Raw genomic sequence first — 14,109 nt, 5'->3', positions numbered from 1 at the left:
GAATGGGGTAGCTTTCAGAGTTGGTAATTTTGGTGGCTCAATAATACATCAAGGGCCAAAGTTCTTCCCATATTTCCTTTATATTCTCGTATTTCTTCTCTTGTTGGCAAAATAGTTGCACCATCCCAAGCATGACTTATAACTACAAAAACATTCTTGTGCATATTTTAAAGAAGCTTCACAGCCATCTTCCAGCTCTCATTGGTCAGGACTGTATCAGACCCAAGCCTAACACAATTAGTGGCATCAGCACTGGAATCACCACAATTAGATTTATTTTTTTTCCAAATTTTTATTAAATTCTAGTTACTTGCTTAACATATACTCAGTGCTCATCATAACAAGTGCTCTCCTTAATACAATTAGGAATCATCCTCTAGGTTGTGTAGGGAAGCAGGTGGCAGGAGTGAAGCAATTTGGTGTAAGCCAATTTCTTGGAATAAACTTCTCAGTACTCATCTCCTACTGTTTCTGTGTCTCTAGCTAAAACCCAACTAATACGTTCTGTATCGTGGATATTTACTAATAGGAAATTTTTCTTTTGTAAAAAACATTATAAATATCTTCCCTGGTAACCTCACCTTACTTCATGATCCTATTTCGAATATGCATAAAAAACCTATTTTACATGAGGGTATTTCATGCTGTTATTATTAATTTAGATATACCATGAATTAAAAATTGATTGTGAAAGTATAATATGAAATGTAAAATGTTTCATAGTATAGTATGTGTAACATTGTCCAAAAAATTTTAATATGGTACAACATTTGCAAGATTTATCCCTCCAACTATATGTAATCAGTTAATAATCCCATCTTGAGATTCTAGTGACAATTAACCACAAAATGAAAATATGAAAAGTAGTTGGCACAGACCAACAAAACACCAGAAAGAAAACTTGTGTAAAACACTGAATATTTTGGGATTATATTTTAAAATAATCTATTTATTTATTTATTTATTTATTTATTTTTAATATTAATTTTTATTATGTTATGTTAGTCACCATACAGTACATCTTTGCTTTTGATGTAGTGTTTCATGATTCATTGTTTGCGTATAACACCCAGTGCTCCATGCAATACGTGCCCTCCTTAATACCCATCACTGGCCTATCCCAGTCCCCCACCCCCCCTCCCCTCTGAAGCCCTCAGTTTGTTTCCCAGAGTCCATAGTCTCTCATGGTTCATTCCCCCTTCTGTTTACGCCCCTCCCTTTATTCTTCCCTTCCTTCTCCTACCGATCTCCCTGCTATTTCTTATATTCCATAAATGAGTGAAACCATATGATAATTGTCTTTCTCTGCTTGACTTATTTCACTTAGCATAATCTCCTCCAGTCCCCTTCATGTTGCTGCAAATGTTGGGTAATCGTTCTTTCTGATGGCTGAGTAATATTCCATTGTATATATGGACCACATCTTCTTTAAGTTTTCTTTTTATTTCCTGAAGGAATATTTGATACTATTTCCTTTTATTTTTAAAAATTTGTATTTGCTACCCATTATTTAGTTAGAACTTTGGCTGTTAAATATGCTTTCCTCAGAATGTTTTCCTGCCATTCCTATAAGGAAATGGGATCTAACACTATATACTGACAAGCAATAAAAGGTTGATGAATACAAACATGGTTGTTTGACTGAATAAATGAATGAATGAATGAATGAATGAATGAATGAATGAATGAATGAAAAGTGAATACTTGTATGACATTGAAATTTTCAAAAGCACATTGGCTGAAGTTTGAATGATTTAATCCAAAAGCAGTTAAAGTATGATCAACCATACTTCGGTTGGGTAACACCAGCAAAAAAATAAGGAATAGAAATTAATTAGTTAGGGGGCACCTGGGTGGCTCAGTTGGTTAAGTGCCTGCTTTTGAGTTAGGACATGATACCTGGGTCCTGGGATCGACCCCCAGGTCCAGCTCCCTGATCAACGGGGAGCCTGCTTTACCCTCTCCTTTTGCCCCTCTGCCTCCCGCTTGTGCTCTCTTTGCTCTCTTTCTCAAATAAAGAAATAAAATCTTAAAAAAATAGATAACCAGTTAGCTGATAATTTTTACCAACTAGCTTTTGTAAATCAGTTCATGTAATTATCTGATTTCTATTGTGCATAAGTGTTATGTGGAGGAGGGCCACACACTGTCATGGCTGAAGTCAATATTAACAAGATCTTGAAAGGGCTCTTTTGTCTCTGCAGTATCCAGGCATCATCTGAATCCTGGGAATATTATTATTAAATATAAAGTGAGTGAGTTTCCTTTTGGAATTAGAAAAAAATCCCAGAATTAAAGTTTTGTAATTTAGCAGGAGGAAATACTTTAAATTTCCTAATTTGATCAGGTTTAAAATAGTGATTTAAACTGATACTTTAGATAGGAGATAGTGGATGACGAGAGGATATATCAACCATTAATGAGGAAGCATTCAGGCATTACAGAAAACTACCCACGTCTTCTTCACACACATCGCTCTTCCTGTTGGTTCTGAAAAGGTGTCACATTTATGTTCTTTCCTTCAGATCTGTCAGGATTTGAACCACTTCCCAAAGGGTTCAGGGGGAATTTTTCTGATTTCATTTTTTTTTTTTTTCTTAGCTCAGGATGAGAGAAGGCAGAATCACTGGCTGATGGAGTCTAATAATCATTGACCTAAAGCTGATTAGGACCAGATTTAGTGGTTTTTACTCTACTCATCAAGATATAAAGCTTTGGGGCTTTGGTTATAGATCATTTTTTTTTAATAAATGGCTATAATTATCTTTCAGTGACCTTTTCTAAAGCCTACTTATCTACTTATATGTGAAATTGCAAGAAGTGAAGCTTGAGATTTTTCTAATCTACTTCTCGAGACTAGAACTATTCCCCCTATGACACAAATCAGAGTTTGGTTATGATCATTTAAACATCATGTTAAACAATTATTTTTATAATCCCACAGTTCTTTCACCTTTGACTTTTCAACATTTTACAGGAAAAATAAGAAGAAAAATGAACAGACAACATAACTTTTTCTCTTTTTCATTTAAGAAATAGAAGTATAAAGAAAATAATTGAATTAATGCAATACATGTCTGCTATTTTAGATAGCCCTAGAAACTTTATTCATTCATTATTTTATTCACCCGTTCAAATATTTAGAGTGCTTAATATGAACCTGCCCATCGTGTAGGCACTGGGTATAATACACAAACAAGAAAAAACCTGCCTTTATAAAATTTATGTAATAGTGAGTGGAGATAGAAAATAGCTCGTGAGAAAAAACTATTTCAGATAAGGATAATTAACATGAGCAAAATTAAATAGAATAATTAATGCATGAAAGTGCATGTTAGGTTGTCAGGTGGGAGGAGGCAAGAAGAACATACCCAGTTGAAACTGTTGGCAAATGCCAAATTGAGGGGATGGCATTTGAGTTCGTATAAATCCAATCTCCAAATCAAAAATATAGTAATATATCATTAAAATTTTTCATTTAAAGCCAAGCCAAATGTTCAATAATTTTATGAAGTACATTCAAAAGCAAGTATCATTTGTAAAATTAGGGAAAACTTTCATATTTATCTTTATGTATTGATAGTACTATATATATTGTTAAATATATTAAGTGAGTAACTAATATAACTTGATAGTGTAATGATATAAAATATTATACATTTCTCTTTTCTGAATCATTTCTTTACCTCATCTGATGTCAGAATTATAAAATAATGGCAAAGTCCCAAGGCGAGTTGTGAGCTTGTGTATAAAAGGTGATTCATGTATCTAAACCTTAGGAAAAAGGTGAGGGTTGTAATATGTAGAAGTATGAATCTCTTAATTACATAGTAATGCTAAATACCGTCTTAGGTCATGGATATTTGATTTTTCACAAGAATTTACCAAATACCAAGTTACTGAATTCTCATTACATTTCAGAGGTTGGCTTAGACATCTGGTTAGCTACTCTCTGTAGGTTGTAATTCTTGCCCAGAAAAATCACTCATTTTGTTTATATTTTTAAATAAAAGGTAATTTTTTAATTTTAACTGATATTCCTCTGTTAAGTATTGTTCATTTCTACTTCATCTACTACACAGTTTCCTTATTAATCTATCAGCATACAAATATATTATTAAGAAGTGTGGACATTCAAATTTCATACTTAAAGGGCTTCAAATTCCTATCAACTGGTCAGTCTTTTTCAAAATACTTTAGTGATATGTCCCAAATTGCACTGGACATTAAACATATACGTATCTCAGGGTAATTTTTATTGACTTGTATTTTACATACAGTGAAATCAATAAAATTTAAGTGCATAATTCAACTCATTTTGAAAAATTCTTTCACCAGGGTAACTCAGACTTCTTTCAAACTGTAGAATATTTCCACCATTTGAGAAAGATCCCTTCTCAAACTCCATACCTCTCCTTATTCCACTTGCCAAGAAGCAACCACTGTTCTGATTTGTTTCCATATAAATTGACTGTAACAGAATATCAAATATAAATACACAGTTTCTAGCTTCTTGTGATCATCTGAATAGCTTAATGTTTCTAAGATTTATCAATTTTGTGCATATTGATAGCTTAATCCTTTTTCTGTTAATTTGAGAGTTGTTGCACTGTGTGGATATACAACAATTTGTGTAGTCATTCTCCAGTTGATGGAAATTTGGATGTTTCATGGTTGGAGAAACTATGAACATCCTTAATATATTATGGACATCCTTGTACACCTTTTTGTGTACATGTTTTTCTTTCTCTTGTTTAAATGCCTAAGGATGAAATGATTGGGTCATATTTTTAAATATTTATATTTAACTTGAAGAAACAGAAAAGCTAATTTCCAAGATTATTTTTATTATCTGTCCTACCACCACTAATTTCCACATCTATGCCAACAGTGAGTGTGGATGGCCCTTTTGAATTCCAGTAGAAATATAGTACGTAGTATGACTTTGCTAAATTCATTTATTAATACTGCTAGTTTGTGTTACTGTTGTGTTGTTTTGTTTTGATTTGGTTCCTTAGGATTTTCTATGGATATGATCATGTCATCTGGGAGTATAGATAACTTTCTTTCTATAGATTGGTATTGTTATTTTTTTTCCTGTCTCTTGCCTTATTCACTGGCTAGAACCTCCAGTTCAGTGTTGAAGGGATATTATGAACAGACATATATGCCTTATTGGCAATTGTAAAGGGAAGGCTCTTAGTTTTTCACATTTATTGTATTGTTAGCTATATTTTTGTTTTTTGTATATGTAATTTATCCTTCTATTGATAGAATGCTGGTGGCTTTTATTATGAGTGGGTGTTGAATTTGTCCAATACTTCCTAAATTCATTGATATAATCACATGATTTTTCCCTTTAATGGATATAATGAATTATATTGTTTGATTTTGAATAAAAAATAATGTGACATTCCTGGGGCAAACCAAATTTGGTCATCAAATGTGCATTATGATAATACCATTAAAATTTTATTTAAAACAATATTCTATGTGTATTTTGACAACTCAATGTAACCTCCCAAATTTTTTTGTAAATTAAAAGTTATAAGAAGATCACTTATGCCTAGCTTACGGTTTTTTGTAAGCACCAGAATTCTATCTCATGCCCTTAGCCTTAGTGTTAAATCCTTAATATCAAAACTTCTGTTCCGGTCACACAAAATAGCATGCAAAAAAGCACATGCAAAATGTTATTTCCTTTTATGTGTCTTTGCTCATTCTGTTCCGGTTGTTTGGATCAAGGTCCATTTTCTTTATTCCCAAGGAACTCTGGATATTTCAATAATTGTAGTTGTCATTTTGTATTATAATTCCTGAGCATAAAGTTTTCCTCAATTTTGTATTTTCTTTTAATTTTAGAGTGCCTGGATAATGATCCTAAAAAATATTTGTTGACTTTATTTTTATTTATGGAGAAGAATATTGTCTGCCAGATAATGAGTGTGCATCAATTTCCAGTGAGAAACCTTTATGAGAAGCTAAATTGTAAACAGAAGTTAACTTCATAAGCGAAGCAAAGGGGGCAAAATAGAAGTTGTTTAGGTAATCTGGCAACTGTCATTGATCTACAATTTCCAGAACTATCTAATTCCATTGAAGAAACATCCATTCCAATTCAATCAGACTTACAGAATCAGCTGATTAGGGTATTTACTCCTAGAAATAGTGCTAGAAACCCAAATCTATAATCTGAATTTATTTTCGCTCATTGAATATAAAAGTTATAAGATATTTTAGAGATCACTGAATCTATATTCCTTATTTATAATATGAGGAAATTGTTATCCAAGGTTTACCCATATAATCATGTAGATTGTTCAGTGCTTTTTTCACAACTTTTATATCTCCAATAGAAAAAAAATATGTAAACAAAGAAACCAGTTCATACATGGCATATGTTTATGACTTTATTATTCATTCTTCTATCAAATGTACCCAATAGACCTTGGTGGAAATTTTCTACAGACTTACATTTTAGATTGCACTAAAGAGTAAGATAATAGAGTTGTTCATTCCAAACACATCTTAAGGAGAAATATTGCATGCAAAGAAGGGTGAAATCCTTAGAGAACAAGCTAGGGAGGCAGAGGTAGTAAGAGTAAATTTACCATCCTTTACAATGGAGAAACAATAGGTATATCAAAAATTGATACATCAATACTTAAAGATACTTGTATACCACACCAGTTTTAAAAGTTAACCCAAGTAACACTGAAAACTGATGGGGGTATTTTCTAGTAAGACAGATTAAGATAGAGGAAGAGGCTTTTCATTTTGAGGCTTTATTACTCTCTGGACTATGTTTTTGCCATATATATGTGTTATTTCTATGTTTTTATAAAGGAAAAAGAAAAAATATTGAGGTCTTTCATAAAATTATAGATTTTTATTTTGAATTCTCAGTCAGCCAGTATGTACCTGAAGTGAATATGATAATGTAGTTGGATTTCTGTTTCTAATTCTTTGTAGAGCGGACTCATTTGTTTTCTGCTGCTGTTCCTTCTGTTTGGTATAGCTGTTGTGACTGCTTCAAGTAGCATGTGTAATAGAAGAAAATGCAGTCTGATTATGACATTTAGTTATATAATCATTTCTATTTCATTAAAGCCAGATGTTAACTGCCCTAATTTCTCCTGTGTCCACTTTAAATGTAGATGAGAATAAAGAGCAAATTAAGAAGGTAGTAATTTACATGAATAATGAGGTAGAAATCAAAGAAAGGGGCATAGCAGAATTAACTATCAGCGATTGCCTTTGAATAAATCCACCTTTTATCATTTGAAAATTTGGGTATCAGGCACCTTAAAGACATTTTACTATTATAGGCTACCTTGGCAAATATACCAAGGTTCAAAAAGAATTATTATAATTTAAGTATTCATTTGCAAACAAAGGACTATTCCAGTCTGACTCATGTAATAACTCAAGACAGATTAATGTGACCTTCACATTTTTCAATATGTATATATAAATAATTTATGCATACGACAACCTGTATAGCCAACGTCAAATAACCCTGTGGTGCTCAGTGGGTATCAAGGTGAAGGGGATCAAAGATGAAAAAAAAAAATTGAACCTTTCAGAGGCAGTAGATTATAGCTGTTCACTAAATGCCTTTACACAAATTTACAAGTGTCACAAATGATTGAATTGTAACAATAAAAACAACACTGGTAATTTTTTGTTGCTGACAGAAAAATCCATCCTGAAAAACCAGAGCAGCAAGAATATGTTTTTTTTCAATCCTGATGGCCATCTGAGAGAATTGTTTTGTTAATTCTTTAAGCAAGGAAAAAAAATAATCTTTTTAGAAAAAGAATGTTTAAATATTTGAGCATAAATTGTTAAAGACTAAATATGAAGACACTGAGAAATAAAATAATTGTGTAGGTGTATAATACAATTGTTACCATGATCACTCCCAAAAGAAAATACAGATTAGAATACTATCACACATAGCTCTACACCAAACTAATTTCCAGGACATGCTGTTTCTTAAGAATAGTCTGCTGCATAATTAATAGCTTCTTCTGATGAGTCAGCCTATGTCAATACCACCAAATTGTAAAGAAAAATTAGCGGCACAGGCCCAAACAAATACAAATACATTTTCCTATGTATTATTTATTTGTATCATCTATAAGCAGTTGTATGTGTATTTTGTTTTTAATTTTTACTAATCCCTATCAAAACGTCTAAATATATATAGCTATGTGATAATTTAATTACAGCAACTTTTGTTTAATGAATAGAGTTTATATTTAAAATATTTGTTCATGGGGCACCTGGGTGGCTCATTTGGTTAAGCATCTGACTCTTGATTTCAGCTCAGGTCATGATCTTGGGGTCTGAGATAGAGCTTGCTTAAGATTCTCTCTCTCTCTCAAAAAAAAAAAAATTATATTAAATTGAAAAAAAAATGTTCAGCAATTCATTCGCCAAATATTTCTTAAATTCCTACCATGTTAAGACACATTTTTGGGCTCTTAGAAATATGTTACTGGGGCGCCTGGGTGGCACAGCGGTTAAGCGTCTGCCTTCGGCTCAGGGCGTGATCCCGGCGTTATGGGATCGAGCCCCTCATCAGGCTCCTCCGCTGTGAGCCTGCTTCTTCCTCTCCCACTCCCCCTGCTTGTGCTCCCTCTCTCACTGGCTGTCTCCACTATTTAGCTGGCTTACCAAATCACCCCACATAGATCCATCTGTGAACAGCAGAATCCTAAGTGCCAGGAATGATTCAAAATTTTGGCTTTCCCTCAAAAGTATTAGGCCACTTCAACTTCACTTGCTCTATGTATAATGACAGTCATTTGCCTATTTGAAGGCAATGTAATATTCAAATTTCTTTCCCTTCCAAAAGCATAGAATAGACAATTAAAGAAAAAAATACTCCTAGGAATCTTATGCAGAATTTTTGTTTCTTTTCAGCTTTTTGGCTTTCATTAATCAACTTTGCCATACAAAATAAAGATAGATACATAGCTTTAATGACTGTGCATTTGCCTTAAAGAATAAGACAGTTGCCTGTATTTCAAATATATTTCGGTTACCTAATAATTAATGATTAGTTCTGGTTACTCTTTGTATTGATTTTAATGTGTTTAATGATGTGTTTATCGTTGTATAATTTTCAAACAAAAATAGTGTAATGCATGTTGAAGGATCAACTAATTGATTTCATTTTCAGTATTTCCACTTTTCTAAATCATACAGATAAAAGTTGAACTGGATTTATTTTATACTAGTATACAATAATTTCTGTAGTTTCTGTATATGTTATAGTAGTTATAATCTTTGAGCTGTGTAGACCAAATGACAGATGATTGACATATATTCTTCCCTACTAGCTCCCCGCTTAGAGGACAAGAGACCTAGAAAACAATTTTACCACCTCCACTTTATACATTAGGTAACTGAAATTTAGTGAAGTTTAATAATTTTTCTTATATCACACAGATATTTGCTTCTAGAGCCGAAACTAAAATCTTACCTGCCTCATTACAAAGTACTTGTTTTTTCCTGCTACCCCGTAGAATCCTACAGAAAGTAGGATCTTTTTTTTTTGAGACATGAAATTATTATTTTAAATTATCTGATTCAAATCAGCTCACCAAAACCTTTTGAATGTGCAGTTCAATTGATATATGCTGCTCAGATAAGCCCAAAGGGGAAGTCCTCAGGTAGCCTACAAATCAGCAATGAGGCTCTAACACCTGTAAAACAGATACAATTCAAGGAGGAATGTAGTAAGCCCATGAAATATTATAATGACTAAAAAGAGGAGAATTTCATTTAGTTGAGAGAGACAAGAGAAGTATCCCAGAGTAGGAAAGGTTTGAGATGGCCTCAAGTATGGGCAGCCCAGGTAGAGAAAGTAATGGGAATGACGGGTAAACGAAACGGGTGCCTAAATGCATGTAGACAGGGAACTATGAGCTATATTTGCAGAATAGCATGAAGTTGTTCATCTAGATTTGGGAGTGCAATCTGGCTAGAAGTCAAATGGAAAAGTCAGCACTTGCCTTTGGATATCTACTGAAAGACCAACTCCAAAAGCCAATATGTGCTTGTGCTAAACTCTTCTAATATTTCTCTACTAGTAAGATAAAGAGAAGAGAGTGGACACAAAAATAACTCCTTATAATTTGAGGTTACTTAATTTAGGAAGAGGAGGCAACGAACATGAACTAATGAGTACTTTATGTTTCTCAGACCACACTTCTTTGAATAAAGAGAGGTAGAAGACTGAGTTAAGTAAATTAGTTCAAAGCTTTTTAAAATTAGTTTTTGTTGATTTTACTGCTATGGATGACAGCATTCCTGGTAAAATAAAACCATCATCAGAATGACTAAAAGTTTCAAAGACATCTATTTTTTTTTTGAAAGATAATGGCACACCACAGTGTGTGATTTGCCTAATGATTATAACTGTAACTACAACTGAAATGACGGCCTTCAAACAAAGGTGATTGCTTCTAATGTGGTGTTAAGATGAATATGGCTTGGAGGCCTCTAGGGAACCCCAATCTGGTACTTGTAGAAAATAATACTACGCCCTTATAGGTTTTTAGTCAGTCTTACTCTAGGAGTGACTCTATTAATCAGTATTCCCCAGAGAAATAGAACCAATAGAAGATAGATAGGTGTATAGATATTGATATTGATATATATTGATATTTTAATATCTAGATCTGGATCTAGATAAAGAGAGGGAGGAGAGGGAGATTTATTATTAAGAATTGGCTCATGCAATTTTGGAAGCTGAGAAGTCTCACAATCTGCCATCTATAGACTGGATACCCAGGAAGACTAGGGATATAAATTCCAGTCTGAGTCCAAATGCCTGAGAACCAGAAACACCAACGGTATAAGTCTCAGTCCAACAGCAGGAGAAGAGCAATGTCTCAGTTGAAGCAGTCAAGCAAAGAGAGATAATACAACCTTTCTCTGCCTTTTGGTTTTATTTGGGCCCTCAACTGGTTGGATGATGACCATTCACATTGGGGAAGGCAATCTGCTTTGCTCAGTCCACCACTTCAAATGCTAATCTCTTGTGGAAACACCCTCACAGATATGTCCAGATACAAGTTCAAACAGATTATCTGAGTATCTTGTGGCCCAGTCAAGTTAACACATAAAATTAACTATCATAGTGATGCCATCTCCTCAGCAGAGTATCATGAAGATTTCTATTTAGGCCAGTTTTTATGGCTTTTACTGAAGTGCCAGGTTAAGAAATGGGATAAGAGCAATATTTTTTTTTCCTTCTAGATTGTGATAATACGTCAGTGTTCTCTTAGAGAGAGAAGGAGCTAGTCGCCAGGAAAGGGGAGAGGTGAAAGGAAATTGACATCTTAGAAGAGGCATCAGGATATAAGGATTTGTGATAGCCCTCAAACGTTATTGGGGAAAAAATGTAGGATTTGGAGACATTATCGTTATAAGGTAATTTCTTGAGAATAGCAGGAGCTCTGCTCTAACCTAACTGATCACGTCACAAGCACTCAGTGGAATGAAGGGATTTTGAACAGCTCTTCACAAAGAACTACCATCATAAAGTAAAAACTAAAAAGACAATTTTTGGATACGACTAGCTATTGGAGGCATTCCTACGGCTCACAGATAAGCCTGCTGGGTCTATTACTTAGTCCTAGGGAGACTTTCCAGGGAGACAATTCTAATATTATGCAATTTAAATAGTAAATCAGACTAGAAAAATCTTTAAATATACCAGAAGAAGGCAAAGAGAAACCAGGTTGGCCCAAGAAAATGTCTCATGCCTGCCCAATTGACAATACCTGGCCCATCTATAAGTCATCTGAAGAAAAAAAATATGCTTATTTTGAAAGCTTTATACCCATGCTCACTCAGGAATGTTCTAAATTTTTGGAAAAGAATCTTAAAGATTGGAATGTATTTGTAAGTGGACAAAGCAGGGAGAAGAAATTACAGGAGACAGGTTGCATGGAAAGCCTCTTAAAATAGGTCGCTCAGGAAATGTACATAAATTAAAGATATACAGAAAGATACCAGAGTAAAAAGAGAACCTTACTTGGAGATGGAATTATCTAGAAGTAAATGGAAAAGAGAGAAAAATCCCAGGAGAATTTTCAGGATGCATTTAAGTGCACAATTATATCTGATTTTGAGGCAATTTCTCTGACTTAGTAAGGTAGAAAAAAACCCAGACAAACTAAGATTAATTAAAGATGTGAAAAATAATTGAATTCAAGGGGTTTCTTATTGATTTGCAAATCTCTGTAATAATTTTGGATTTTGCTCATGCTATACAAACAAACAAAACACCTCCCACATTTGGAAGGTAAATAAGGGAATTGTAGTTGGGCACCATAGAGCTCTCAGAAGACATTATTAACCAATAAAATAACTGTGTCCTCCTTGAAGATTCCTATGAAATGTAAATAATAATTTTACATGGCATCAGTTTAGTCTAGACTTAGGTTAGGAACTGCTGACTATTCCCAAGCTTCCTTAAATATGGTCTTTTGGGACTGTGCCCCTGGCAAAAATCCATCAGAATTTTCTGTGGTTTCTAAAAGCATGGTCTTTCTGAGTGTACATGCAATGCAATCTGTTGTGGGCTCTAAATATCTCTGCCTTTTAACAAACTAGGAATTCGTATATTAATCAAACTATGGCATTCAGCTTAATGGTCAGATAATTAAAGTTTATGTATGTGCAAGGGTAAGGATTAAGTGAACCTAACCCAATTCCCTCTGAAAGTTTTTCTTGGATTAACTTTATAGATTCAGGAGACATTAGTAGGGAACATGTTAGGACCACCAACTCTGCCATATTAAGTTGGAGTTATTTATTTTTATGGAGATAGAGCAGCCCTAACCAGGTCAAATAAATGATTAAAATTTCTGTTGTTTCTGGTAACTCTCTGAGTTTGGCTTCAGAGAATTGTACAATTTTGAGAGTGACAGAAATTGTCATATGCATTTTCAAAATAGTAATCCCCACTGTAGTTAACAATTGATATACCTTCTGGTCAAATGGTATCAGGACCCTCTTCATAGTTGAGGAATTCTCCATCTTACGAATTTTGGTGGGAGGTAGAAATTGCCTCTTACTATGAAAAAGTTGAGAATTCCAGACACTCAATTTCACAGTCTCCCTTGCAGCCAGAAAGTAGACATGTTATCTATGTCCTGCCAAGTCAGATGCACGCACTTCATACTAGACTCAGGAGTTACTGACACAGGAAGCAGGAAGCAGAACATTTTTTCCTCTTGGGTAGATTGAAGAGGTTTTGAGTAAGATTATGTCCTTTACAGAAATGGCAGGCAGATCGGCAACATTAGTAACTAGAGTTCAATTAAATTCTAGGGCAAGAGTAAAGTAGTTAAACTAGTGCCTAGTGGCAGTTTCGGTAGTTCTGTCGCTAGATACATTTGATAGCTTAGCTTGGGGGAATTATTCATGTGTGTTTACTTGAAATCTTTCTTCCTAGTTCTACCGCAGATTCTGTCAGCTACTTTGTATCTATATAATGAATTCCTTTTCTTTTTTTGAGAGGGAGAAGGGTTGGGGGTGAGCAGAGGTGGAGGGAAAGAGAATCTTAAGCAGGCTCCATGACCAGTGCCGAGCTCAGTGCCGGCTCAATCTCACAACCCTGAGATCATGACCTGAGCTGAAATCAAGAGTTCGGAGCTTAACCAAATGAGCCACCCAGGAGCGCCAATAAATAAATTCCTTTTCTAACTCAATCAGCCAGAGTTGGTTTATCTTACTAGAAACTAACAGCTATGACTGACAGAATATCTAGTTAACATTAATATTTTTAAATTATGATATATTATGGTATCTTAGAGTGTATTTCCCAAAAGTAGACCTAAAGACAAGGATTTGAATAGAAGTGTTACATTTGTGAAGTGAACCCAGGAAACACTAGTTTAAGAGTGAGAAAGTAAAGGGAAGGGAGAGAAGCCAATAAGTATTGTAGTATTGAGCAGATTATTGTTTTCAGCAACTCTGGGAGAAAATGTAGAACATACCTGAGAGTTACGTCTTCTCAGCTAAGGAAGATGAGAAGTCTTACTGTAGACAGTTCGCCTCCTCTGAGCATTGCAACTCTGAGGC

Source organism: Ursus maritimus, unplaced genomic scaffold (assembly GCF_017311325.1).
Source record: "Ursus maritimus isolate PB19 unplaced genomic scaffold, ASM1731132v1 scaffold_11, whole genome shotgun sequence".
Taxonomy (NCBI): domain Eukaryota; kingdom Metazoa; phylum Chordata; class Mammalia; order Carnivora; family Ursidae; genus Ursus; species Ursus maritimus.
This window is presented reverse-complemented; position numbering follows the sequence as displayed.